General features: G+C 39.0%; 1 protein-coding gene across 7 annotated transcripts in view; it reads right to left on the reverse strand.

Annotated features, from left to right (window-relative positions):
- CYRIB (CYFIP related Rac1 interactor B) overlaps positions 1 to 27,553 on the reverse strand; it is a 96,463-nt gene that overhangs the window by 35,950 nt on the left and 32,960 nt on the right. For all 7 annotated transcript variants that reach the window (XM_085053580.1, XM_085053578.1, XM_085053575.1 and 4 more), the window contains exon 2: positions 6,642 to 6,717. The gene's annotated coding sequence lies outside the window, so the exon portion shown is untranslated. The remainder of the gene's footprint in view (positions 1 to 6,641; positions 6,718 to 27,553) is intronic.

Genomic DNA, 27,553 nt, shown 5'->3' on the forward strand with positions numbered 1-27,553 from the left:
TAATAGTCAATTACTCAAAAAACGGAACTTGCTATTTTTGGTAGAATATTATCTCCTGTATTTCTTTTGAACTTCCATAAAACCAAATCCTGAAGTGACTTAGCACTGGGTATATAACACAAGCAGAATTTTTAAGGACTCTCTAGAATTCAGGTTTTCACTCCTCAAAGAAACTACTGAAATATTCCTATGCTATGAAGAGATACAGGATATCATCCTTACACCTTTAAATGATATTGGCATTTGCTTTCCATTACGCGTTTAACTTCCCCATGACTACCTCGGACTGCTATTTTTCCACAGTAGATGTTTCCTTTGCTTTTATGCTGTTAACACCCAGTTGTCAAGTGTTCCTGAATACCACCCGAGTGATTCAACATCTTATTTATCTAAGATATACAGATGATATAGTTTATTAGGAATATGGCAGAGTTTAACACAGAGTTCTGGCACAACATCATCACAAGAGAAATGAAACTGTGCCCTGTCCCAGGAAGTCTGCAGCACTGTTCATCCACTTGCACAATCCAAACAGTAAGACAAGGAAAGGTCAGCAGGGCTTTCCCATTCACATAATGAGTGGTGCAGGAGCAGCTCTGAGCAGCCCCCAGCCCCACAGCCCTATTCTCTAATGCTTGAAGAGAGGAGTTCTTGTTTCTTCTAATCTAGATTTCTGTGCACAGGGTAAAATAAACCACTTTCCTCAGGACTGTAGTAGGTCATATCACTCCTACCACAAAAAAAACCCTAATCACAGAAGAGTTAGTCACTTGACCCACCTAAAAGATCTTTTTACCAGTTTTACTGAGTTCTAACCATGAACTGATCATCAGCAGAACCAAAAATCGAGAGCTGGAAGCCCCAGTTACCCACTTTGATAGGTAAAACTAAGATGAACTTAGACCTAAACTGATAATGCTACAGCCATGGGAGTATCCCAGACAGCATCTCTGCTGCTCAGAGACAATGGATGTGTTTATTTCAGATTGCAAAGAACACAGATTAGATTTTAAAAGCCTGAAAATCCCTTCCTATGGACACCAGCAGCAGTAAATTTTGCCACAGTCTCTAGGCTGAGCAGTTTCTAGGGAATACTCATGCAGTTCACTTTAACTCCTTCCCTCCAGGGTCCCCAGTGCTGCCTTACTACATAAATCTCAGCAGAGGCAGCTCCTTCCAGCTCTAGCTCATCCACAAAAGGAGGCAGGACTTTCCAAAGGGTGACTCCATGAGAGCCTTGAGACAAGCAGCAGTGTCTGTCCAGGAGGACAGGGGAGCTCTTCTCCCACCAGAGGAACTGTCACAGAGCGCTGAGACTCTTGAAAGTGCCTCCAGCTTGTCCAGGAGTTCTGTGAGCTCTACCTACACAAAGATTTGCAATAATCAATGCAGCTACAATTAAAAAAAGAAGGGGGTGGGGTATGAAGAAGCTTTTCCAATCAGCTTTACAATAACATTGCAGCAAGAGAATTTTGAAATTATTTTAGTAAATACATGGGGGATTAGAATACTAAAAGCAATTGTATCAATCATTAGCTATCCAAAAAGGAAGAATCAAACCATGCCATTTTAAACTGTGATCTCAAATGTTTATTGGGTAGCATGTGAGATGGAAACATGCAAAAAAATTACAGAATGCAGGGTAACAAACATAAGACACATAATATGAGAATGTCCAGGTTCAGCTCCTAGGAACCACTGTGTATATTCAACAGCTTTGTCCAACAGTCAGGAAAAGAAACCAAAATAACAGGAGCTATACAACAAGGTCTTAATTCCTGCATTGTAATTTAACGGTACTGAGTCTCAACAGCTGCACACTATTTCTGCTCAATAAATTCTCAAATTAATTCCATGATCAGCTAAAATGAAGCAAGCTGCATCAGAGCAAGTTCAGATGGGACATTCAGAAAAGCTTCTTCACCAAGGGGGTGTCTGGTCACTGGAACAGCTCCCCAGAGAAGTGGTCATGGCACCAAGCCTGACAGAGTTCAAGGAGTACCTGGAGAATGCTCTTAAGTCATATGCTTTAGTGGGAGGTCATCCTGCAAGGAGCAGGGAGCTGAACCTGATAATCTGTGTGGGTCCTTTCCAGCTGAAGATATTCTATGATTCTAAACAATAAAACTGCAGTTCTGTGGTCAAGAAGTAAGCTGAACACTAACAAGATCTAAAAGGACTGTATGTTTATAGTTCAAGTGCCTACAGAGTAAAAAAAACAACCCTCCCGTCACAAACCTTAGAATTATCCTTTAACAAGCATTTAAGAGTCCTCCTAAGTCAGGAAGTGAAATAAGAAACATCTGACATTAATCTAATAGAACAGACTACATAAAACTTAATATGAGCATCCAGTCACCTGTCTCAACAAGCACAGCTTTTCAGGTCAAATGTCCTTCTGATGAGAAAAGTTTACATATTTTGCTGCCCTGTTTAAAAGTGGCTTTTTGAAAAGCCAAAACAACCCTTAAATTAATGCCTTTAATTTGAAGGCTCATTGGACAAACAGAATTAAACAGTTCATGTTGTCCTGAGCAACTATTTACAGGTAAAGAAAAATAGCAGCTTTACCTTCATAAACAAATCGGCATGGCTGAAGTCTCAAGCAGAACACAGTTTACTAAATAAGCCTTTAAACCAAAACTCACTTATTTTTAAACTCACTCTGTTAACTGTTGCAGTAGGACTACTACATGTAAAGAAAGGATATTTTGGAAGAGCTCAACACTGAATTCTTCTTGATTACAGTGAAAAAAATCTTGTCACTGATCATTTGCAGATTACTACAACCTTCATTCAAGGTTTAACTTATTTTACATCTACTGTCAGAGAAAAGATACCACATTATGTTTCCTCGGCATAGGCATATAATTTACATTGATAATACATGCTATTAAACTTTTAAAAACACAGCATTGCATAAAAGCTTCTAAAACCTCAATCTATTCCCTTGCTATTGCAGTGAGGCACATTAAACAAGCCCCAAGATAAAATACAACAAATAAATAGAAGACAGCTCAGTTCAGCTTAAAACAAGTCAGCTATTCCTCTTGTTTGCCTTAGATACCACCACTAATACAAAACAAATGCATGCTGGTAGAATATCAGCATCATGATCAGAATCTCTACCACATCATCTTGAGTGTCAAAATCACAAGAAGTACTTAACCCCCATGTACTAAGAACCATTTCCACAAACCCACTTTCACATAGATGAGAAATCACTTCAAGAGGCTCAGCTGAATTTACAGACAAACCTACAACAATATATTTAGAGCACCACTACCAAAGGAAATTGTTTTTAACTTGTGGCACAAATGGGACGTACAAGTGGTTTCAGCTGTCAGAGAGAGAATTTTTCTTCATGTATTTACAGTCTGTAACACCATTGTGACAGATTATTCTTTTACCCCTGATGTTCCCACATTACCATACTGTTGGTATCTGGTGGGCTTTGCACTGAAAGCTTTTAGAAGCATTTGTAACTTCACCATTTTCTATGTTGGTTACATAGGTTTCCCCAAAAAAAGCAAACCAACAAATCCTTCTGAAAGTACCCATTAAAAGCTGCACATTTATAAAAGCTATTTCCTTGTTTAATAGAGGAAACATTTAGTACTGACCAAAACAAAACAGAACCTGGCTTTATATTTCTTGCAGCATATTTGACTTTATATAAACTTCCCCAACAGTCAAAGCAAAAAAGAAGTCTAAACACATGCACTAGGGCCTTACTCAATACAGTATCTCTTCTGCATGAGATCCTTCACTTCAAAGTTTTTTTAGGCACACAGGTATGGGGACAACAAACTTTCCTGCTCTTTTTAAATTTAACACATATTAAGGGATTTTCACGAAAAGATTCACATTTCTACTGAAGAGATTTTAAAGACTCTTCACAAGAGAAAGCAAAACATTTAAAGATGTGTCAGCCAGACAAATATTACTTTCATAAGAGCTATACAAGCCACAACAAAGAGTTCTCAAAATTAATAAGAAAATGGCAGGTATGCATTTGTTTCCACTTTGCAAACATAATACTGAAGGTGTTTTCATATTTATTAAAATTAGCATAAATGCAAAACCTGTTAATCCACCAACAGTGCAATATTAGTGCTGGAAGAGACTTCACAACATGTTAATCAGTTTGCCCAAAACAGCTCCCCATCATCATTACAGGGGAACAATTCTAAGTTGCATGATTTTTAAATCTTCAAGCATGCAGACAAGTTCAAGCTGCATGTAAGAGATAACAGTGTAAAATGAGAGTGAATAATTATCAGAGATTATACGTGAAAGCAGAAGACAATTATCAAGATCTATGCTGAACGACTGGTACTCTGGAAAAATAATCCCATACAAGTTAGGTTAGCATAATGAAAAAGACCAGCTAATACAAGAAAAATAGGGCAAACACTGAAATGCTACATGTCCTTCAGCGCCTATGATAACGGACAGTTGAAACATCATAACCAAAAGAAACACGACCTGGATAAAATGGGCATGCATGCCTTCCACAACCATTTGGGCTAGTCTGCACCACATCAAGGACCAGCTGGATTAAAATTTTTATCTTGGCACCAGTCATGCAAGACCCAGACAGACACACTGTGCCCCACAAGGGATGCAGCATCGGCATGTCACATTCTCTTTTCAGCACAGACCCAGAGTTGGGGGCCTGAGCTGAGAACCTGGGTCAGGTCTAAAATGCAGTAGAGCTCAGCAGGCTCTCAGCTCCTGTCTTCCAAAATCAAAGTTAATGCTGGAAACAGAGAAACCAGGTTTGTGCAGCACGACCCCAAGCTAAAAAGGACTTGCTGATCCTGAAGGAAATACTGAATTAAGACAAATACTTTACCACAGATGCAGACAAAGAACTACTTCAGAGAACTACCCAGTTTCACTCAGCATGGCCATCCTGTTAAACTTCTCTCTCCAAGAGAGATAGGGAGATGAAGGGCTGGAAAAGGAAGCCAAAGTAGGGAAAAAGACAGAAGACTTCACTTAAAGACTAATGAGCTTTTCAGTCTTCTGTATGGGGCAAGCTATGCACCCAAATGTGGTGACAGACACACATTACTTATTTACATCATATACAATCAGAATAATCCAAAGTGTAATCCTAAATTACTATCAGATAATTACATGGTTCAAAACTTATGCTGGCAATACAGCACTTTGGTACCTCAAATGGTGGCACACTACATGCCAAAGGTTTTTTCTCCTGTAAGCTGAAGGACAAACACTTTCAAACCTGGTATATAGGAATGAGTCTCATATGCATTCTAGTTTCAGGAGCTGCAATTTTACAGGCAACAAAACTCTTGAAATTATTGCTCAGAAATAGCTGTACTACGCAAGTCATCTTTATATAAAAACAAGACTAAAGGGTCAAACTCTTTTCACTATGTCATTTCGGAAAGATGCACACTGCTGACTACTATAAGCTTTCAAAACTTTCCTATCATTAATTTAGGTTTGGCAGAGTAATCAGGCCAAGTATTTTACTATTCTCTGGAACAGCTACACAAAAGAACTTTATAAAGTTCTCCTCAACTGCTTATAAGATTTAGGCAAATTAACTTGCAAGTGAAGATTAATAAAGCATCTGTAAATGCTTCAGTCATGAAAGCTTAATGTTTTTTTACTGGCTAGGATGTGCTTCTTTCCTTGTTCACCCTTGAACCCACCCACATCACCCCATTCTGGGCTAAGAACCCTCCCTTGACACAAGTTTAATGAGCCCTGCAGCTCAAGTGGTAGCAGTAACAAAGGTCCAAGCTTTACAGAAAGTGTATAGTAAGGTATAACTACATAGGCAAACTGGTACTTCATCCACAACATTAATTATTTGAGAAGTGAGCTGCAACTATGGTACCCACTATCAATGTGCACATGATTTACCTATGTCAAGACATTCAAATTCCTTGAATTGCCATGTTTCCTTGTGATCGCTGTGTAATAGTGTAGCTCAACACCTTAACTTAGGGGCTGCCAAACTGCTATTTAGTGGTCACAGCCCTTCACTGATGATCCTTTTACTGTTCTGAACCTAAAAGCAGCCTGCACATGACACTGTGTGTCTGGGAATTACAAGATAGCATATGATAATAAAACTAAGGCTATTTTCAGCGAACATTATGCCTCAATACCCATTGAATAATTACAAGCACATTAATGGCATCTTCCAAAGCACCTGGACTTCTGTTAAGACTTCCTTTATTCTCTGTCCAGACTCTGAAGCATTATATTTGAGGTTTCACTGTTTGCACTATCAAACTTCAAATAATATTTATATAGGACACAGCACAGACACACTGCATTTGTCTCAGCTAAAAAGGCAAATAGACTATGTTTAACATGCCACTACAGGAAAAAACCTGTAGTGTTTTTTCTAAGTCTTTTTTCTCTTACTGAGAGAGCAGGAATTTAATCAATTTGTATTCCAATTTAAATACCCACATGTTATCCACTGCTACTGAGTCTTTTGTCTTGTGAGCTACAAACAGTTAGAATGAAAAAACATTGCATTAACTATTCCTTGCCTTCAATAGATCAAAATACTTTGTACTCCTCGGCCTAAAATATTATGGAAAACAAAGAAATACTCTACTAGCAAAGAAACCTAAACAAGTGTTTACCAGTTAGTATCTTCTTGCCGTCTTAACAGAGAAGTCCCTTCTTCAGATTATCGATGCAGCAGCTCTTCCTCACAATCTGAAAAAACAGAAGAACCCCATTAAACAAACAATACATGGTATTTCAGTCACATAAACCAGTGCCAGGGGTAAATCAAAGTTAATCCTGCAGTGCCAAGGAACCTACATAATCCTTTAGGAATGCAAATAAAATGTGCCGATTTCAAAAAACACTTGGTGATTTTATGGAAGTGACATTACAAGCAGAGAAGCATCCTTATACAAACTCTTCTGTGAGTCAGTAAGGCTATTAGCTAGCCATGATCACAAGCCTCAGAAATAGAGCATTGCATCTCAGCATTGCCGAGTTAAGTTACATATAGTTACAGCACAAAAAATAGAGCATTACATCTCTGCATTACGGAGCCGAGTTACACATAATTGCAGCAGAAAAAAGTAGGTCTCGGTTCAAGCTTTATTTACAGTGTCACATATATTGCACACAGGGAAAAATACTTCATTGCTATGGTTTTCGTCAGTTAAAGAAAAATGCCACCAATGGCAGTTTTTACCTATCTGAACTTCTCTAGGATCATTAGGATTTTCTGCTTCAAAACTAAGTTTCTGGTTTAGAAAAATCAGTATTTGTATGGTCAGGAAATACAGCACTGAGATTCCATTGTGACCACTCAAAGGGTGTTTAAACCCATTTGGAACAGATTTACACAGCAACCAGCCCACCTTTTTTAGTACAGTAACTAAATGATGAACTGACCAAAACTGGTACCTTTCTGTTGTGGTGAAAGGTAGTTTCTGGGGTTTTGTAGGCTGCATCTTGTTTCAGGGATTTCAGCTAATTTAAATACCTGAGTGTTGTCACTTAACCTGTCTCCAGTAAAACCACTGCTGCTCCTGCTTCAGGTGTTCCTGGTACCAGAATCCTTCTTTTTAGTATCTCACATCTCAAAGTTTCTTTAAAAGAGAGTGATCTTCCCATTTTGTGCTCCAATTTTGCTTCTTACAGCAAAGTCAAGCATATTCTGCAACCCATCTGTTTTTAGCACAAACTTGGTTTAGGAATATAAAATCCCTGTCATTTAAAATCCAGCTGAAGAGGCATGAAATATTCAGCGTTAATTTGTATTTAATCAGCTATCAGCAGTTCCTCTTACATCAGGTAATCCTGATTAACGAGCATTTAACAAAAATATGCTGCTTTGCAGCGAAATTTCTAATCACAAAGGCCATAAATTACTGATTTGTCCCAGCTTGGGAAGGATAGAGGGAAGTGGAAGAGCTATGAAGTACTGAGGCTGGGAAATTATTTTAGTCACAGTGAAAACTACTATCAAAAGATGCCACCCATTGCCTCCTGCCCTCTCTGCAAAGGAAAAGCTTGCAACATGAAGAGCACAGCTTGGTGAAAAGAAGACAAGGACTCTGAGATTCAGTGCAAAATTTATTGGCAAATAAAACCATGGGATCCTATTCACAGCTACACTGAAGCAAATAGTTGCAAAAGACAGTTAAAAAGCAAAATCCAAAAAAGAATGATGTTAACTAATGATAACTTTTGCCAGTTTGTGTCAAAGCACCACCTAAGATAAGCAAGTGCCTGTCAAGTTAATGTGTTGGCGGGTTTTTTTCTGCAAATATTGTAAGAAGCACTATTTCTCTCTCTTGCAGAAGGGGAAATCTAAAAAAGACCCAAAACACATTCACTCTGTTAATGCATAGGCTTTGTTTTAACAATTGTTCCACCACCCTTTTCAGCCCTTTTCATTCATGGTCCTCTTGCCAGACAACTGTATAGGTTAACAATTCCCTTAAAAATCTGAATGGAAGCCATAAAATCCTTTCACTAATGCTGCTCGGCAAGAGCAGAGCAGAGCTGTTCTATCACTGCCTACAGCCTGCAACAGGATTTAAAGTCCTGCTGCCCGAGTGGCCATTCATGAAACTCAATATGAACATGTGCAAGTTCCTTCAATACACTCAATCAAAACCACTTCCTTCTACTCTGCCACACTGCAGTATGAAAAGCTTTTTATTCAGTACCAAAAAAATGGATTTTTTTTCTCAAGCATGACTGATCATTTCATTAAACACAAAAACTGTTGTATTTCCACTGTTCCACTGTCAGGACACATAGCATCATGTTGCCAAATTCCAATGGTTAAATCTCCTTGTAACTACTGAAGTCACAAGCAGGATTTTGGTTTCCTGGAAGGAATACGTAAGCCCACTGGAGACCCTTCTGCCCTCTCCAGTCCTGCACTGCTCCCGTGCTGTAGTTCCTCCTCCCTGATAACCCATTTCTGCAGAATGGCTTCAGGTGAGAAAGAGCAGCAAGTGCAGCAGCAAGAGCTGTGGAGCAACTCTGGATGGGAGAATTCCACCTGGCAGAACTGCCGTATGTAACAGTGGATTGAAGGCATGATGGAAACACCCAGAAAAACAGTGGAAGTACATCATCTACCAGCACTGGGCAAAGAATTAAGCCAGGTGTGACAGGAGGAGCTGGAGAGGAAGGAGGCTGCTGCACAGGAGCACTGGCTAGAACTGCACATGGGAAGGACAAGGGTGATGAAGTGGGAGCACACAGAAAAAGCTGCAGACCTCTGGAAGACGTCTACAGCTTTGAAGGCAACAATTCCTTTTATATGATCTAGATTAATCCAGTTCTGTCCATAAAACCTGTCAGGAGAGCTTTTTTTCTTTTTAAATAACAGATCGCCAAACTCTAACCTATGGTATAAATAGCACAGCTGAGAAAAACCAAGTCAGCAGCCATCTTAGTTCACAGACAAAACTTCTTCACAAACTAATTTTCTTTACTTCAACAGACCTTTGTGGAGTAAATTAACACTGTTTCTTTGACAGGCTAATGCGAATAGCAGGTGAACAACAAAAGAGTAAGCTCATTCCCAGGAGATATCCTTGCCTGCCCTCCCTCTACACACTGTGTTGGCATAACTTTGTAGGATGATGAATTCAAAAGAAGGAAGCAGACAATAAACCTACTTGTTCCTGCTAAATTAGGGAGACTTCACCTCTTCATTTAAGCGACCATCCCTTACTTCATTAGTTTTGTCACTTAAGGGGAAGGTGGAATTAGTACAGCACCCGATTAAATCTTGTTCTCCATACAAAATTCATGCTCAAGAAAACCATTAACCATAAAGATGCAAAGAGCCTTCTGTGAATCGCACGGTGTTTGCTTTTCCCTGGCTTACATGTTTCAACAGGCAGAGTCACAGCCAATGCTTCCCAAGCCTCCAAGTTTCACACTCATTTGAGCTACAAGGAAGAAAACTTCTGAGAAATTTATTAATGGCTACATCCTCAGGAGAAAAGGGTAAAGCCACTAACACAGGGCTTAGTAGGTTTTACTGAGGGTTTCAGGGTACTCCATTCAAGACAGTTTCCTGAAATACTGTAGCAAAACAGGCAGTTATTGTCAGCAGTGTCTACATAGCGGCTTCAAGTTAAATAATTTTACAGTACTTGCCACCATTAAAGCAAGACTGACGCTTACAGTCCAGGTAAGCCCTGTATCAGAGCTGGCTGCATGTCTTCACAAGCAGGTAGCAGGGATGACTCAGGGCTGAGATGCAGAGGTCAGTCTGTCCTGAAATTCTGCCCAAACCCTCAACTGCTGACCCAATAACCCACACTCCTGTTCTCTGCCTTGCTCCAGTCAGACAATTGCATCCCAAGGACACTACTGAAGTGACCATCTGGGGTGGCCTGAGATGCCATTTCATACCCTCTTTAACTGGTAACCTACACAGCATCTTCAAAAGCCCAGACAAATGCAGATTTCACAACTTAGCATGAAGGTTATTTCAACTCAAAAGGATTGTCTGAAGTACTTTAGGAGTAACCCCACCTAGCCTGTATACCTAATACTGTTGTATAGATATGAACCACATTTAAAAATTACATTACACACATCATCTTTGCCTGTGCTTGATTTTGCTTAGTCCAAAATAGAGAAAGCACAGGAGAGACAGCAACATGGATTAAAGGTGATGTACCCTCCCTAACACAGATCACAACAGACTGCTAGACACAACAGCCCATCATAAGACGTATCTGAAATGCAGAGTATACAAAATGAGTTGAAGAAAAAATGAGCCATAAAGATCCATAAAGATAACTGAGTGTCAGAAGGCTTATGGTAGCTTACAAACAATTCTGGTGTCAGACATAAGACAGCACACACACATTGAGCAGTCAAAATAATCCCTGTAGAGCTACTGGCAGGCTACTCTTCATAGTAAGGCAGCTATGAGAAGAGGCAGAAAGCAACACAACCAGTGTCCTACAAAAACAGGAAAAAACCAAATACTAGAATTTACTAATAGCTTCATGGCAAGCAAAACTTGAAAATTTTGTATCTCACTAAAATTATACAGACTCCTTTTTCCCCTTATGAACGTGTGTTGCCAAAACTTTAATTTTCAGTTGAAAGAGGAAATTCTCCTGTGATTTGAGGAATCTGTAGTCTATCTGTAGTCTGAGAACTATTAAAAAATGCCCAGTTACTTTCTCAGCTTGCAGAAGTAAGTAAGTTCTCATTTCTTTATTTCCAGGACAGAGATGAAACCAAGTGTTTAAGAGGAAAATAATTACCCTAAAACTCAACAGTCTGTGCTTCAACTGTATAACATCATGCAGTTAATAACACTGAAGCTAAGACACATGCTAAAGTTAAAACTATTTGCCTCCAGAAGACTGCAGCTCTGCTTCCATGTAACACCAGAGCACTCTAGTGACACCCTAACCATTTTCAACAAACTATTCCTTTTTTTCATTCATCTGAACAGCATCAGTTACAGGACTTAAGCATGTTAGTCCTTACAGGTTTGAGCTACAAAACCACTAAGAATAGTTAAAAATGTACCTCTAGTATATATTCATGTACTAGAAACTAATTTTGTGAGTAAATTAAGATCATCCAGTTAACTAAGAGATGTAAAGACAGAGACAACCTTCCCTTATCCCAGAGTAAACATTTGGCACGGGTTTAAAGTATTATCAGCCCAACACAATGCATTCACTGAAATGTAATTTACCAAACAGAACATGGACCAGTTTTTCCTCCGAAAATTACTCCAAAGTTATAGAAAGGATTTCCAGTTGTGAACACTTTCTCCTGTCAGTGCCATATCACAGCTTTGAAACACTGGACTTGGTATTTCAAGCTCATTACCGTGGCATGGTTAGTAACTTCCCTTAAAAAATACAGATTTTCAAAATAACCGCAAGTATTACAGATGGGCTGAATTTTAGCAGATGACTACCCTTACCACCTTTGTTTTATTATTTATTAATTACCACTGGGAACAGCGTATGCTCCAATTCCAGCTGACTTTGCTCACACTGTAGAAGTTCTGACTCCCACCAGACCATTACTTACTTATCTTCAAGCTCTTATTCACCCACCTTCTTGGAGCTCAGGAACCTATATCAATATTTATGTAGATGCAGCAATAAGAAGAAAGTAGCTTTTGTTTAAAAAAAACACAAAACAACTAAACTGAAACTGCTAAATACTTATTCCACTTAGCCATTCAATAAGCATATTCCTCTGTTTCAAAGTCAAATGTGGAAGCAGTAAATATGCCAATTATTTGAATACTATTACATTAAACAGGCTTAAAGTTTAACTACGAGCAGAGGGAAATATATTTGATGCTGGACTTGAAATAACATGATGAGTATTTTCTCCATTTCCCTTTTGAAACAGAGCTACTCCTTTGAGAGTGACTCAAGTCCTTAGAGTGACTCAACTCAGAGATGAAGAAGCAGGACACAGATGACATGTTCTCCAGATTAGTTATGGAGCAGGTTTCCATAGCAGGGTGAAAAGGGCATGTACAGACAGTTACACACAGACTGACACAGGACTAATCTTCTCCTATTTCTAGTGAGAGGATGTTCTTGATAAAATAAAAAGGAGGAGGACAATTAAGTTCAGATCATGTATTTTATAGAAACTTCATCAGAAGTGCACAAAGTCTGCAAAAAGTCTGAAAATTCTTGTAATGGATGTCAGGATCGGGTTGACTATAACCTTTTTGCCATACAGAGAAACCAGGCACAAAGCACAACCTGGAATACTTCTTCACTCTCAAGAACAGATGCCATGTATTTTTTGACCTCAGATCTCAGTTAGTATATATTTTCTCCTTGGACACACAACACCCGACCAGGGCACTGAATTACATTATAGAAACCAGGAATTAACCCATGGAATGGCCATCTGATCAGTCTCAATTCTTCTACTGTCTAGACCAGAACCAGTGGACCAGTTCTGCTTCCTAAGAGTTTTAACTGCTAAAGGTATGAGCAAGCTACACAAACTCTTCAATAAGTTAAGGCTTGTAATTTTAAGATAGACTGCATATCCTAACTCCAAGATCAGTTTGATATTTCCCTTGGACAGAGCTCTATCCTAAGTAAAGACTAACTGCAAAAGACTTTCCCACTACATAAAAATTCCTTCTCACCAGGCTCTGCTGGGCTTAGTCTTTCCTGGATACATACCTTAAGCCCCTACCCACTACATGTCCCAGCTTCAGTATTTTTAATATTTTTACTTATAAAGTGTCCCAGCTTCAGCTGGAAGGGAGGCATCAGCCTGGCTCTCAGGTAGACTCAAGACTCCTTAAATCAATTCAAGACTTCTTAAATAGAGGGTGGGGTCAGGTGTCCCTTACGCTACCCAACATTATGCCAACAAGTCTGTAATTTAAAGATTCTGAAGGGGGAAGATAGACTAGGAAAGATGCCATGAAGCCCTTGCTCTGGGTAGTTGGTCAGTATATCCTTTTTTCCCCTCTGTTTTCTAATCAGCTGGATTTAGACAAGCTTGTTATCTAGTCCACAGAGAAGGAGGCATTAGTTCCAGCTCTTAGTGATGTTTACAGTACCTAACTTTATCTGATGTGTAAATAGTTTAAGCTCTTAGCTTAAGCAGTCTGAATGATCTTTTTAGGATCCAATATTTGTTAAATAAAACAAAAAAACCTGCCAAGTTTATGTCTGAGACCTTGAGTAGGAAGTCTCACCCTCAGAAGGTTGTCTGCTGACTCTCAGCTTTTACATCCGCTTCTCACTACTGAGACATTAAAGGCAACTGGACTCCTATTTCTGCACAGGAAATCTGATGAATTTTAAGCCATTCTTACACTCCCACATCCTTTCATTAAAGTCTGTACTGAGAGAGCACAAGATCTTTGTTCAAAGGGTACTTGTAGATGCCATCAGCTCCAGAGGCATTTTTCCTACATTTAATGTGCAAGTTACAACCTCAGTCAAAACAGGAGCACAACAATTTTTCTATATTACCCTGCATTTAGAGTAACAAAGGAAGCATTTAAGAAAGAGTTTCACACTTTTCTGCTTAAGCAGAATAACAAATACCAATGTTCAAATATTCTCACACATGTTCTACAGACTGCAGCAAGGCAGTTAGTTCATGCTTTTGAAATCAAACTTTACCCTGGAACAGAAATCACATGGAAAAAAAAAACAAAATCCTTTTTATTTAAAGACATGTCTCACTACAAAGCTTTTTTGCTACTCTAAGACTAGAAAGACTTACTGGAAGACTAACAGATTCTGAAGAACCACTTTTCATGACAAAATGCAGCCACAAAACACAAGTTAAATATACACATGAAGAAAAGGAACGGTATTACACAAAATTGTGGAATCATGGCCAGCCTAATTCTGGTAGACACAAAGTTGCTGTACTTAAGTAAAACTCCAACAACAGACATGCATACATAGCAGCTTCCCTTCATCCAATTACCACTAATTTGCAAATGGATGCCAGCACATTTGACAAAAGCATCATCAGTACAAGCATTTCAAGCATCCTGAAAAAGTCCTAGGACCACCAATTTCTAGAGTATCATTAAAACCAGGGATAAATTGTACTAGTATGTGTAGCCAGACTTGAAATTAGGGTGCCTGGTTTCTGCAATCTCCAAATTTAAATCAGGGACACCATCAAACCACGTGATGAGAGTTGCTCTACAGGCAGAGCATGCTTTAGGCTGCTCCTCCATGAGGAACCCACACAGCTTTTTACCACACCATGCAACCAGAGCATGGGCAGTGCCACCTATGAGGTTAATGTTCAACCAAATGAAAGGCAGAGGCTCCCCAGCTCCTCAGAAACACCTCAGTAACCGGAAAAGTGTGACAGGGATTGTGTAACAGAAGGCCAGCAGCAAGCTCCAGCTTGGTGAGAGGTACGAACGAAAGCATGTGCACATGCACCATCAACACGGAACTTCTAGGAAGAGTTGGATCATCACGTGGTGCTGCAGGACTCATCTGTTCAAGGACTATGATTCAGTGCCTACAGGGTGTGTTGGATTTAGTACAGATGCACAGATTAATTGCACACCATATACGTGGCTGGCTGCTGACAGAAGAAGGCTATGCACACACACAAGAGCACTCAGAGAAGTTAAATCATCTGCTCTAACACGACTGACTGAAGCCTTGTTGGCCTCACTCAGTGCAACTACAGAAAGCTTCCATATCATCTCTTGGAAGGAGTCTCAGAGTAAGTGAAGTTAGTTAAGTTTCACAAGGTTTAGTTTGAGGGTCACCATGCCCAGCATGGGCTACAACAAACATTACCTACTATGGAATTATTTGTATTGCCATTCATGAACTTACACGATTTATCAGGGACATCTCATGTGGCAAAGACACTGCCAAAGAACCGGATGATTTATGGGTGTTCTTAGAGCAGAAATCTCTTATAGCAGGAACTTTCCAACAACAGACATTTTCCAGCAATCTCTGAATAGCGGAATATGACAAAAACAAGACAGAGAAAGTAAGGAGACTTACATAACGATAAATCTTGTTAATAAAGATATGCTTGTCACTGTGGCTGAATTAGAAAATTTCTTTTGAGCACCACAGAAAGCTCACTAACAAAGAGAGGCTGACTTCATAAAGTGCAATGCAAAACCCCTTTGGCTGATCAAGAGGCTTCCAGTAGCTTTTTTGGTTTTCAATAAAAATTAATCTGGCTTTCAAAGATTTAGTAACAAGACAAATATTAACTTATTGTCTTATCACTCAAATCTAGAAATGGATGTTGGCCTTCTGGGCGTCTATCTCATATTTTTGTGCCAATTGTTATTTTCTTAAAAATGCAAATACCAGCAAGAATAGTATTAAAAAGAAAGCCACCAACAATGACTAAGATCTTCCAGATCTGAAAGTATGAAAAGGTTTCACTTGATGTACTTTCGGTTAATGTATCATTGCAGAGAAACTAAAGGAGTTCCATATCCTATTACTAACCTTGCTTCTATCTTACAAACATGTTTTATTAGGAGTCATTCAACTACGGAAACTCAGTCCAACACTGCAGTAACTAGAGAAACACGCATTTGATCCCTGTTTTTACTACAACTTCCTATTTGCTTCCAGGTAATTAACACTGCCATACCTCAGTTCCTTATCTTATCTTTCTTAGTGATGAGGCTAAACATTCAACACTAAGAGGAGGACTTTAGCCAGGTGTGTTGTCTTTGAATTGTGCTACAATTCAAGAGTAGCAAGAGTCGGTGAGGCCAACAATAGACAGAGGCATAAGCACAGAAGCTCTTTAGTGACTCTCCAGGCAGTCAGTGAGGATAGTCTGGGTAAAGCACACATGCTGAATACCTACAAAATCTCTGCACTACATCACATTACAGACAGAAGTTGCTGAAGCAGTACAGACTCCAAAAATCAGATACTGCATTCCTATCCAGCAAAGATATTCATGTTAAACTCTCATCCATCAGCCTGAAAAATAACGGAAGTTACTGTTTTACTGCTGAAAACTTGAGCTTCTTAAGCCTTTAAGTTGAGGCCTTACAGGCAGTAAGAAGTTAACTAATCACTTGAGACAGTCAGTCTAATCCTGGACATAAACAGCAATTTGACTTCAATATGAACATTATAGTTCAAAAAAAATCTTTTATTAAGACTATTTTGAATAATAAAATCATTCAAGTTTTCAAAGTTGCTGATCAAATTATGCTTTCACAGAGATAACATATAAAAATAACTTTTAAAAATAGGAAAGGATGCACATGTCAAACAATGTGCTTGAGGGGAAAAAAATAATGAAATAATGTTTCATCCAGATCAACCAACTTCAACACTGGCTTCTGCTGGATTATTAGAGTGGAGTGTCCTAAGATGTTCTGCAGTTAGAAAGCACTTATTAAAAACAATGCGGAACCTACACTGGAACAATTTTCTAAAACAAATAATGAGCGTACAAGTACAATTTGCATTTTAGCAGGTGTGTTTAAGTCAAATTTATAGAAAAAGCTGCTCCCACGGACGATGCCTTAGAGCAAAAACTTGTGCTCAGACCATTAACAAGATCCACAAATTCTATCCTCTCTCACATAACAAGAGTCTGTAATAAGTCTATATAACTAGTGAAGAATAAACCACACAGCTGGAAAAGTAAAACCAGCTTTTTGGTTTGCTGGTCAGCCAGAGTATCCTCCATGATCATGAACACAATGCTTATGACAACAGAAGTTATTAAGCAGTTCATGAGAACATGAAAAAAGTTCTCAAGAATCAGGCAGGGAAACCAGGATAGTTCAGAAAAGGCACAAGCAGCTATGCTGCCTTTGCCTACTTTGAAACCTGTTTATAAAACATATCGCAAAAGTAGATTCAAAACCTGTAACTTCAGGCACACAGACTTGCCCTAAAAGGTATCACATTCTGTTAATACTGGAATACAACAAAAACAAGAACTAATTCACTGAGAAACCCAGTATTTGAGGCAGTTTGTGGAGCCCCACGGGCTGCCTTTGTGCACACACATGGCACCACAAGAGCAACAACTCACGGCAGGAAATTAAACTCTGAGGAAATAATGTCTTCCTTATCTCAAACTCCTGTACCCACTACCAAAGTTTTGATTATCATAAGGAATTATCAAATAGTATTTTACAGACATTCAGTTTCTTCCACTGAGCACTCTGTCTGGAATGGGAAAGAGCTGCTCCAGTGCTCACTTATGTCAAGCATCACTGTTCCAAAAAGGTACGTTGGGGATTTATTTCAGATTTATTTCAGAAAACAGAGCTATAACTTTTCTACCAGACAGTAAAAGCTACTACCTAAAGGCAGTGCCTCTCAACCTCCTTCCAACTGCAGCTCTTCCTAGTTTTTGTCACAATAAGCCCATACTCCAGAAGCCCCAAGGGAGAACATTTTACTTCCTCTGAGACGTGTGTCTGCAAGAGCAGGGGAATGGCAAATGGGATCACTCCCAGCACACAAATTCAGTAGATTTAAGACACACACACAGAGTGACACGGGAGTTAAAAGACACACAAGGTGAAAAGAAGCGACTTAAGACCCAGACAGTGACAAAAAAGGGGTGGGGGAGAGGGGCAGAAATAGAGAAATAGCAACAGCCCACTGATGGCTGTACCTGATCCATTCTACTCTGCTTTTGTTGATGGCAAGCTTTTCACTATGGTCACTGTACTCTGGACTCCCACAAAGCTGCTGTCTCACAGCCACAAAAGGACAGCTCTAGAATTTCTGCTTTCAATCAAATTCATATTTCATGCTATCAGTTTATGACTGTCAAAGTTCCATTGCATGTCCTAGTAAGTAAATAAAATGCTTAAATATGGGACATTTCACGTCTTACACCACTTTAGATATTTACCATGGGAAAAAAAAAAAAGTGAGGCAAAGAATCCTAAACATCATGTGCTCTTTACACAAAAGCTACTCTAAATTACACTCAGCCACATCAGCACCCTTCACAAGTTAACACTTAGAAACATGCTCTACAGGGAGCAACATAACAGTTTAGTGTTTTAACCTGAATTTATTGCTACATTTCATCAGAAATCAGAGCTCCACAAAAGCTTCCTTGACTATGAAATCTTCTGAAAGCTTAAGTATTAACAATGTTTTAATACGTTATATTATCTGAGTCACTGTTCATGATTTTGAATCTGCCATCAAGCTGCATGCTCCCTTACCCTCAGTAGGCTTCTCTGGTGTGCAAGCACTGCTATCAGGCATATTCAAATCAGAAAGTACTCGAGTGTTGCAACAGTCTAAAGTCAACACCATAAACACCATTCCCAACATGCAAATTCATAGCTTTCAGCATTCTTAGCATGCAGCTCTGTGCTGAGAATAAAAAAAACTTACTTTTGGCCTGTTTACTCTTTAAAAATGCCTAACTGGGTATTTTAATAGAAAATGAGCACTTCTGAAATGACTGACCTTTAAGACTTTGTTTCCGCTTTCAAAAATTCTAACCAAGTCTACTTTTCCCTGCTTACGGAATAGATACTCAAGAGACTTAAATAGACACTCTTCCAAGTTAGAGAAACCAAAACCTGTCCATGTGCATTTTTTTTCCATTTTTTTTCCATTTCTGAAGGCAAAGAACAAGCAATTTCAGATCCACAGCTTAGTTTAGAAAGACAAAAATACTGTCCTACAACTATTTGCAGAGAAGAGACCAGGCCAAATAGTGCAAGTCTGGGAGAAATCTCTCTATATGGAAGCAAGTCCCTGGGCAAACTACTCAAATATGAATAAACTTTGTACTTACCCAAGGGGGAAATGAAGTATCTGCAGCTACCAGCCTTGTGCTTATAAATCTCTTCATTCAGAACTACTCCACACATTAATTTTTACAGCTGTACTGTATCACAGTTAAGAGCAAGCAGGCTTTCAGCCCACCACTGTTACTTGACTAAAAGGGGAAGTTAGGCAAGTCCCAGTATCTGTTCAGTCAGTCTAGATTAATGTACTTCTAGTTTTAAAAGATTCTTTAATTTACAATGTCTCTAGATAGCTATAATCACAAACAAATGCATAAGAGTATTCTTAATTGGCAGAGAAGTCTTGGCAGTTTGTTCCTTTCCACAGCAGACAGGAGATAAAAATCAAGGAATGACATTCCTGGATGCTTTCACTGAGGAGATCGCACACAAACTGTGGAGGCAATTTTGTTGTACATATATGAACAGGCAAAGAAAAAGGGCAAATTCAGCACCTGCTTGTAGGTGGAGTGTCCCATTATATTCTAAAGTACATACAAAACTAATATTAAACTGGCACAACTGTACAGAATTCAAAGGCAGGCATCAGGGCAATCAATCTCATGTTACTCCTGAATCACACTGACAGTGAAGATTGCTTGTGACAAAGATCACAGGATTAAATTTATCTCCAAACTTTTACTTAAAGCATTTGCCTTCACAACTTTGATGTGAGGGTATCCTATAAAAGGTATCTGCAAGACAGTAAGTGGCTTTTACCTTAAAGATCTGTTCTGTCATCAGACCTCAAAATGCCCATCTTCCTCCCAATAAAAATAAGATTAACTGACTTGAATTACCAGCTTTTTCTTTCCTTGAAAAAAATCTAAAACCAGGAAGGATGCTGGAATTTCCTAAGACAGCTACAGACATAACCTATTCAGGTCCCCACAAGTAACTTGTCAGTGACAACGTTTTATTGAAATTGGATTAGTAAGAATTATTGCTACTTCTTTACAAGCCTGATACCAGAGGAAAAGCCTTGAGATACAAGGTTTTGAGACTTAAACCCCCTGAAACTGAAATTGAACATAATGAACTATAAACTCCGAACAGAACTACTACGAATTCATTTAAGCTTAGAAGGAGCTACTAGACAGAGGTAGTGGTAGGAGGTAATATTAACCACTTTATCACCTGCCCTCATTATCTCCCAGGGGAGACAGGAAGACACATCTTTTATTGCTGTACAGCCCAGAAATGTTAGCTCTGAGAAAGCAGGAAATTAAAAAAAAAACAACATTATAAAAATCCGGAGGGGGGAAGGCTGTCATGCCAGGAACACAGTTAAAGCCATGCTGTAAACGATGTAACTGGTTCCAAGAAAGCAGCTGTAGTTATGGGTTATGGAGCAGCCTGTCTTTTCACCAAAGTCAAAATTCCATCAATGTCTGTGTTACAACAGAGGAGTTCTGCTCGTCAAGTAATTGCAGGCTTTATTATCTGTATACACTTACCCCTTTCCACCATCTAATCATTAAAAACAATCTTGACTTGCTTGTTTACAGATTAGAGTTAAAACTGCAACTTTCATCAACCACCTTTAATACCAAAGGCATTGCCATTCACACCAAGGCTTTAGCCTAACTCCAATCCCAAGCACACAGAGCCCTTGACACAAAAAGTGTGAGAGGCAAAATGTTAACTGTTACACCCTCAAACAGATTTCAGTTTTACTTTTCACGTTTATTCAACGCAATTCCTCCCATCAAGATTTCTCTCCCATTTGCTTTAAAGACTGCAACACCACAGAGATTGTCAAGTACTCAGAAGTTCCCCATAAAACTCAGTTCTGCCACCATCAACACTTTTGTAGTGAGACTGTCTTATCTTCTGAGTTTACACATCAGAGATTTATTATCAGTTAAGTTTTGGTTTGGTTTCTTTTTTCTAAGCTTCCATCCTATCTTTTATGCAGCTGAGCTTAATCTTTCCACTCAACATCACTCCAAGCTGTATCATGGGAAGAAAAATACTGTACATTCTTGTGAGATAGTTTTACATGTAGCTGTCTAAAGTCAGATCTAACCAAATGGTGCTTAATGAATACTGAGATAAAAAAAGAGAAAAGTACTTTGTCCTTGTACAACACAGATAACAGCAAAAAGAATTTGCTGGTACATGTAAAGTTTCTTTTCATTTCCCTGGACACCTTTTATGTGCCAGTTATTCTAAGAGTAGACAGCAAAATGTGCTGCATGCAGTTGGGACAGCCACCATTTCCTGCTCATCTTTGCACATGTGCACAAAAAGCTGCTACTCAGCAATCAAAATTCTTTAAGTTGAAAAAAAAGTCACTTACAAATACTGCCAAATTACTGTTTCAGTTACATGCACAATTTATGTCAGTTTTATACTAAGATACAATTTAGAGTTTATGTTTCTTCATGAATATGACACAACCACAAAGACTGTGATTCTCAATTTTATTTAAACAGAACAGTCTGTCAACACTATCTGGGAGACCAGTACTTAAATTTACTTTGAGACAACAGGTTAGTAAACCAAGGTCTTAAATAATAGCTACAGTGCAGAGACATGTCACATATGGAACAGATATCTGAAAGGATCAGAAGTACAGCATTGGTTTGAAAGAAATCTGATCCTGGAAGATTGTCCTGCTTAACTTTTTGGTAGGACTTATGTTTAACATGAAATGCAAATCAACAAAATCTTGGATCTTTTGGATGTTCCACTAACTACTAGCATTACATATGCCTACAGTTTCCCAGGCTACTTTCCCTAGCAGCACAGTGTCATGAGAATATATAAAGCATAATGAGTATGAGTTAAACTCCAGCTTTCCTTGACAACATGTTATTGACTGCCTTTCATGGACTTCAGATCAGGCCAAACTGTTCATCATTTTTAGCTGGAAAAAAGTTAAGATCATTTCAATTTTGCTGGTTGAGAAGATTCAACTGTGTGTTTGTGCAACTGCTGCTTCTTTCCTAATAGTAAAGGAGGGCAAAAGCTACCCAACTGATCAAAACACAAGTCTAAAAATTAACTTGCTTTAAGTTGTTCTTCTGGTTCTGAACTACATAACAGGACAAGATGGAATCAAGCAACTCAGACCATGAATGCATAATGTAAAGTCAACACACACCACCAGATCACAGAAATATCTCAAAACAGATTTTCCCAATGCATCACTTCCTGCCAAGAAGCACATAATCAGAATGGTTTGGGTTAGAACGGACTTAAAGGTCATCTAGTCCAACACCCTGCCATGGGCAGTGTCATCTTCAACTCAAACAGCTTGCTCAGACCTGGTCCTGAATGCTTCCAGGGATGGGGCATTTGCCACCTCTCTGGGCAACCTGTGCCAGTGTTTCATTATCCTCATTGTAAAACATTTCTTTCTTATATCTAGCCTAAATCTGGCCTCTTTTAGCTCAAAATCATTGCCTCTTTTGCTAGTACAACAGGCCCATCCCAAAGTCTGGCCTCATCTGCCTTACAAGTTCTCTTTGGGTACTGGAAACAGGCAGGGGGAGCTGCACTGGGTGCAGCCTGGCAGGCTGGAGAAGTCTGGGGGGAAAGCGTAAGACACCTTTCCAAACCCACCCAGAAAGTGCAGGGCTCTGTCAGTCAGCACTAGGGTGGTGGAATTAAACCCACAGCAGCAATAAGGTGGAGCTTGAGGGGCTGGGGGTGGGTAGGAAGCTGTGGTGTAGTGGGAAGTTGGTTGTGTTATATTATTTAAGTTCTCGCTACACCTTTACTCTTCATTTTCTTCGTGTAGCATACTAAACTACACAAAGGATATTAACTTCAGAAAAAAAAGTGAAACCAACAAGACAGCTACAAAATGGCAGTTTATACGATATTTTAATACAAACAGGAATCACTGTACCTAAAAAAACCTGAACTACAACTGCTAGCAGAAAAATTCCACTTTCAAACAGCAAAAGCCAGCAAGTTCCGTTTCGTGCAGACCAGTATCAACAACTCAGTTTTTATAGTATTCTCATAAAATGAAGAAAACACTACTGGCACAAGAAAGCAACCACACAATAAATACAGCACTATCTTTATCCAGAATTGTACAATTCCATACCAAACATGACTAACAGGGTAAGTACAGTTCTGTTTGAAAATTACAGTAGCTGTTAATCAAAGAAGTATTTTCGTCCGGCCCTTCTCTCCCCCCACTTTTAGCACTATTAGCTTCACACAAACAAAAGAGGGAGAACTTGTTTCTTTTCCATTCAGCAGGTTAACCAGTTTCTCCTGCTGTACACAGTAGCAAAAAAGACTCCAACTGAAGCTTAACCCAGTCACAAAATTTGGATTTGCAGAGCAAGAAATGCAAACAAGTTGACTGATGCCAGTATGCAGGTGATGGGAGGGTTTGATTAGAGCCCAACATCAATAGCTTTAGAAAAACACCTTCCACCCCAGAGAGTGATACATGAATAATCATTCAACATCTTTTGTAACAAAGACTGCCATAGGAACGACATGAGATCCTGACTTAAGACTACTGCAGAAACAGCTCTCAAGGTACAGGATTTTGTATCTGGTGGCCTTTAATAACAAAAGGTGATTGGCTTCCTTCACTCTCTATTCTTCGGTGTCAAAAAAATCTCACAGTCAGTTCTACAACTAACTTTAAATACATTGATTTTCAGCACTGATACAAGAATAAGTACAGACATGCTTCTATATTCACAAAAGTTATAAACTCAAGCATTACTTAAAATTGAATATTCTCTTTGGAACAGAAGCTTTTTTTTCCATGGAATATCTCTTCTTTGTCTTTATACTTGCTAAAATCCAAAGCCAAAGAAAAGCCCTGAATTTGTTCTTCAAAGGTTAAAGGACCTTGACACTGAACACAGACTATTACCCATTTCACTCACATGTATTAAATGCAAATGGGTAGTTTTTGCAATGCGTAAACAGCCAAAATAATTCTCACCAAGTGCTCACCTACTCCAACTGCAGATATTTAGGGAAACATCCTCAGGACCACTTCAGAGGTAATGCAGAGACTGCCTGAACTACAAGTCACCCCTGCACATTTGATATGCACATCTTCAGCCTCTCCAGCCAATAGTGACAGCAAGTGCCACAACCCAACTAGGTACTGTGTGAGAGGAGGGGGAAAAAAGAGCCTGATTTATTTTACACATATTGCCTGATAACTGGGTGCCAACTTCCAGTACTCTGAAAAAAAGTTACTCATTCTGTAAGCCTGTGCTATTACAATTTAGTCAACATACCCTTATCACATCTCCTTTAAATTTCCTTAAAATCAAGGTCTAAGGTATCTAGTTTAGTAAACTACATTTACATTCTAAGATTTCCAATCACCTTACATATTAGCTTGCTCTACGACCAGTTTTTATAGAAAGCAGGCATGTATATTAGTTTGCTAGCCAACAAACTAGGTCAACTGTTTACTGAAATCCATGCAGACTCAATCTCTGCAAACAAGCAGAAAAAGGCAGTGATGGTATGGTGGGGTTTTGTTTGGTTCATCTGGACTCTTCAACCTTTTTTTAGAACAAGGCTGCTCTGCAGAAGCTTCATGGAATTTCTTTAATCTACTCATAACGCCCTGGATGACTGTACTCTTTTAAGTGGCACCTGAATGGATCATTAATCCAACACTAAACCCACAAGGCTGCAGCTTTAACAAAGTCTGTCTTCTGCTACCCGTTCCCCTCTCATCTCTGCTTTCCTGAAGGTCTCCCCTTTTTCACTTACCCTATAGCTCAAACTGGAGATTATCAAGCAGCACAACAGACCAAGAGCAAGGATACAGTGCAGAAGTCCTGGATCAGCCACCAACCAGGTCTCAATCACATCCCAACCCTTTATTCCTACTACCAAAGTACTGGGAATTGCCACTCGCCTCAGCTGCCACAAGAAGCAGCTTGTATGGTTGTACAAATCTCTCCCCTGGCTCAGAGGTACGACCAGTTGTGATTTGTGCTGCTTTTTTGGAGTTTGTCTGGGTTTCTTCTTGGTTTTCAGTACATTGTCCATCCCCCCAGTCTGGGGAAAACAAAACCAGTCACAGTAATGCCATGAAGATTTCTTTCCTGGGACTATGGACTATCTTATAAAAAATGGAATAAGGACATCTTCCGTTCCTTAGCTAGCACACTATTTTTAGACAAAGGCGACTACCATAAACCAAGTTTAATATTTATGATTGCCACTTGGACTTCTAAATTTGTATTGAATACAAATTTATTTTGTAACAACAGATAACAGGAATAATCATATTCAGACCTCTGAAGTGACAAAATGATTCAAGTATCTACAAAAATGGAGCACCAGCAGTATTATCATCCTCCTATCCACACTTCTCTTGTTTGCACACCAGTGTCAGCAAATCTGAATCCACCACCTCAAACTCCCCTCATACCAACAAGGTCAGAGAGCATTTTGTTCCCACATCCTAAAAAAGTGGGGAAGGAAGAATGGGATTTAATACTCCTTTGGGCTGAAATTATTTAAATGAGGGGGTAGGTTACTTTTGTTTTAGTGACACGCAAGATGTCATTAAACGCAGTGTCTTTTCTGTTAAGCCAGAACACTCACACCGCTGTGCTTTCCCTGTCTGTCATGCACAATACAGCAGTTCTACACTTAGTTAGCAACAACACAGAGCCCTCTGCAAAGGTCTGTAAGTTCAGAACAGGAGAGCAGCCTACATTTCATGTTTCCTTCCTTCTGCAAGGTTGAGTCACATCCTTAGGTCTCCTTTTAGAAAGCTAACAAACCATGGTAGCAGCAAAAAAAAAAAAGAGCCTTTAACAGAGAAGCCTTACATTCAAGGGAAGATACAGCACTGGAAAGGCCACAGTTCAAATTCTTTGGCTCATCTTCTGCTGTGTCAGACAAGGGAACTGCACACCTTTTTTCCTGTTAGAAGCAAAACCTGATGCTCTTCACAGCCAGACAACTTCGTCAAAGGATTTCCAAGATAAATGAAAGGCATTAACATTTATGAGTGAATAACGCAGACAAATTCCTCATTTGGAATACAAATTACTCAATTTACTGCGTTAAAAAAAAAAACAAAACCAACCACTCTCACATGGGAGAAAGTGGAAAGTTCAACTAGCTATAAAGACAAAGGCTTTCTACACAGCAAGTTCAAAAGTATAAAATTAAGATCTGTATTTATTTCCTTTGGTCTCTCTAGCACTTTAAATAAAGTATTTTAAGCCATGACTGCCAGAGATGAAACAGCTCTTGCCTTACTTCCCCTGTTCTACCAACACCACTGGACTAACATGGGTAAGTTCACTGGTTAAAACTTCTACAAGCCCACAAGTTGTTTGTTTGAAGTCTGGACCAGTTTCACAAGCCTGTTTTGTGTGGCCCAACCAGTACGCAGGCTGGGGCAAGCAGAACTGTTAACTTAAATCAAGAAAGTCCAAGCTTTAGATGACTATTTCTATTTATGCAATATACAACTACAGTTCATCCCATCACACTGGAACAGATGGACCTTTTCAAATCACCTACCCTGTACACCTGTATGACCAGAACAATTAAGCAACTGGGATTAGAGCATTTCACTCAGCAAAAACAATGAAATATCTCAGATCAGCTGTACAGCTGTTTCTATTGCATACCCCTTCTACTGAATTCTGAAAAAATTATTGACATATCCCAGAGTATTTCACACCATGTGTTTAAATATATATATTTTATATTGATGTATTATAAATAATATGTTTACAAGTGTTATGCAATAGAATATGCATTTCTATCCAAACCTTCCAGTGAGTCAGAAGCTGGGCCACGAGACAAATGCAAATATAATAATTGTCTTTTAAATATGATAAGCAGATAGAATTGATCCCCTATTACCAGGCAAATAGAATATATAACACACTTCCATCCTTTCTGCTCTGTGTAAGTCAAAGGTGCTGATAATATTGTTTCAATCTTTATATGTGCTGCAGTTTTGTATAAACACAAGTTTAGATAAAATGCATGTAAGTCAATAGTAAAAGGTGCAAGTCTCATTAAGATAGGATGGTTCTAGGGCTGTACCTTTCACAAGTGTTTTCCAAAATAATTTCTTTGAAATCTAGTTAGCTATTAAAACAACAGTGCAGCATGTTTAAAAACCATGACCATACTATTTCTATTTAAAGATTAAATCAGTCCCATTTTGTAAGGTACAGAGAGTCAACTACTTGGCACAGGTGCTATAGCAAAGGAGGACATAATCACTAAGTTTCCAGGCTGGCTACTGTGCCAGAGACAAACTTTCCCTAAAGGCTTCCTTTTCATAGGCAA

The sequence above is a fragment of the Lichenostomus cassidix genome, chromosome 2, assembly GCF_008360975.1.
Source record: "Lichenostomus cassidix isolate B80296 chromosome 2, HeHo_3.0, whole genome shotgun sequence".
NCBI lineage: Eukaryota > Metazoa > Chordata > Aves > Passeriformes > Meliphagidae > Lichenostomus > Lichenostomus cassidix.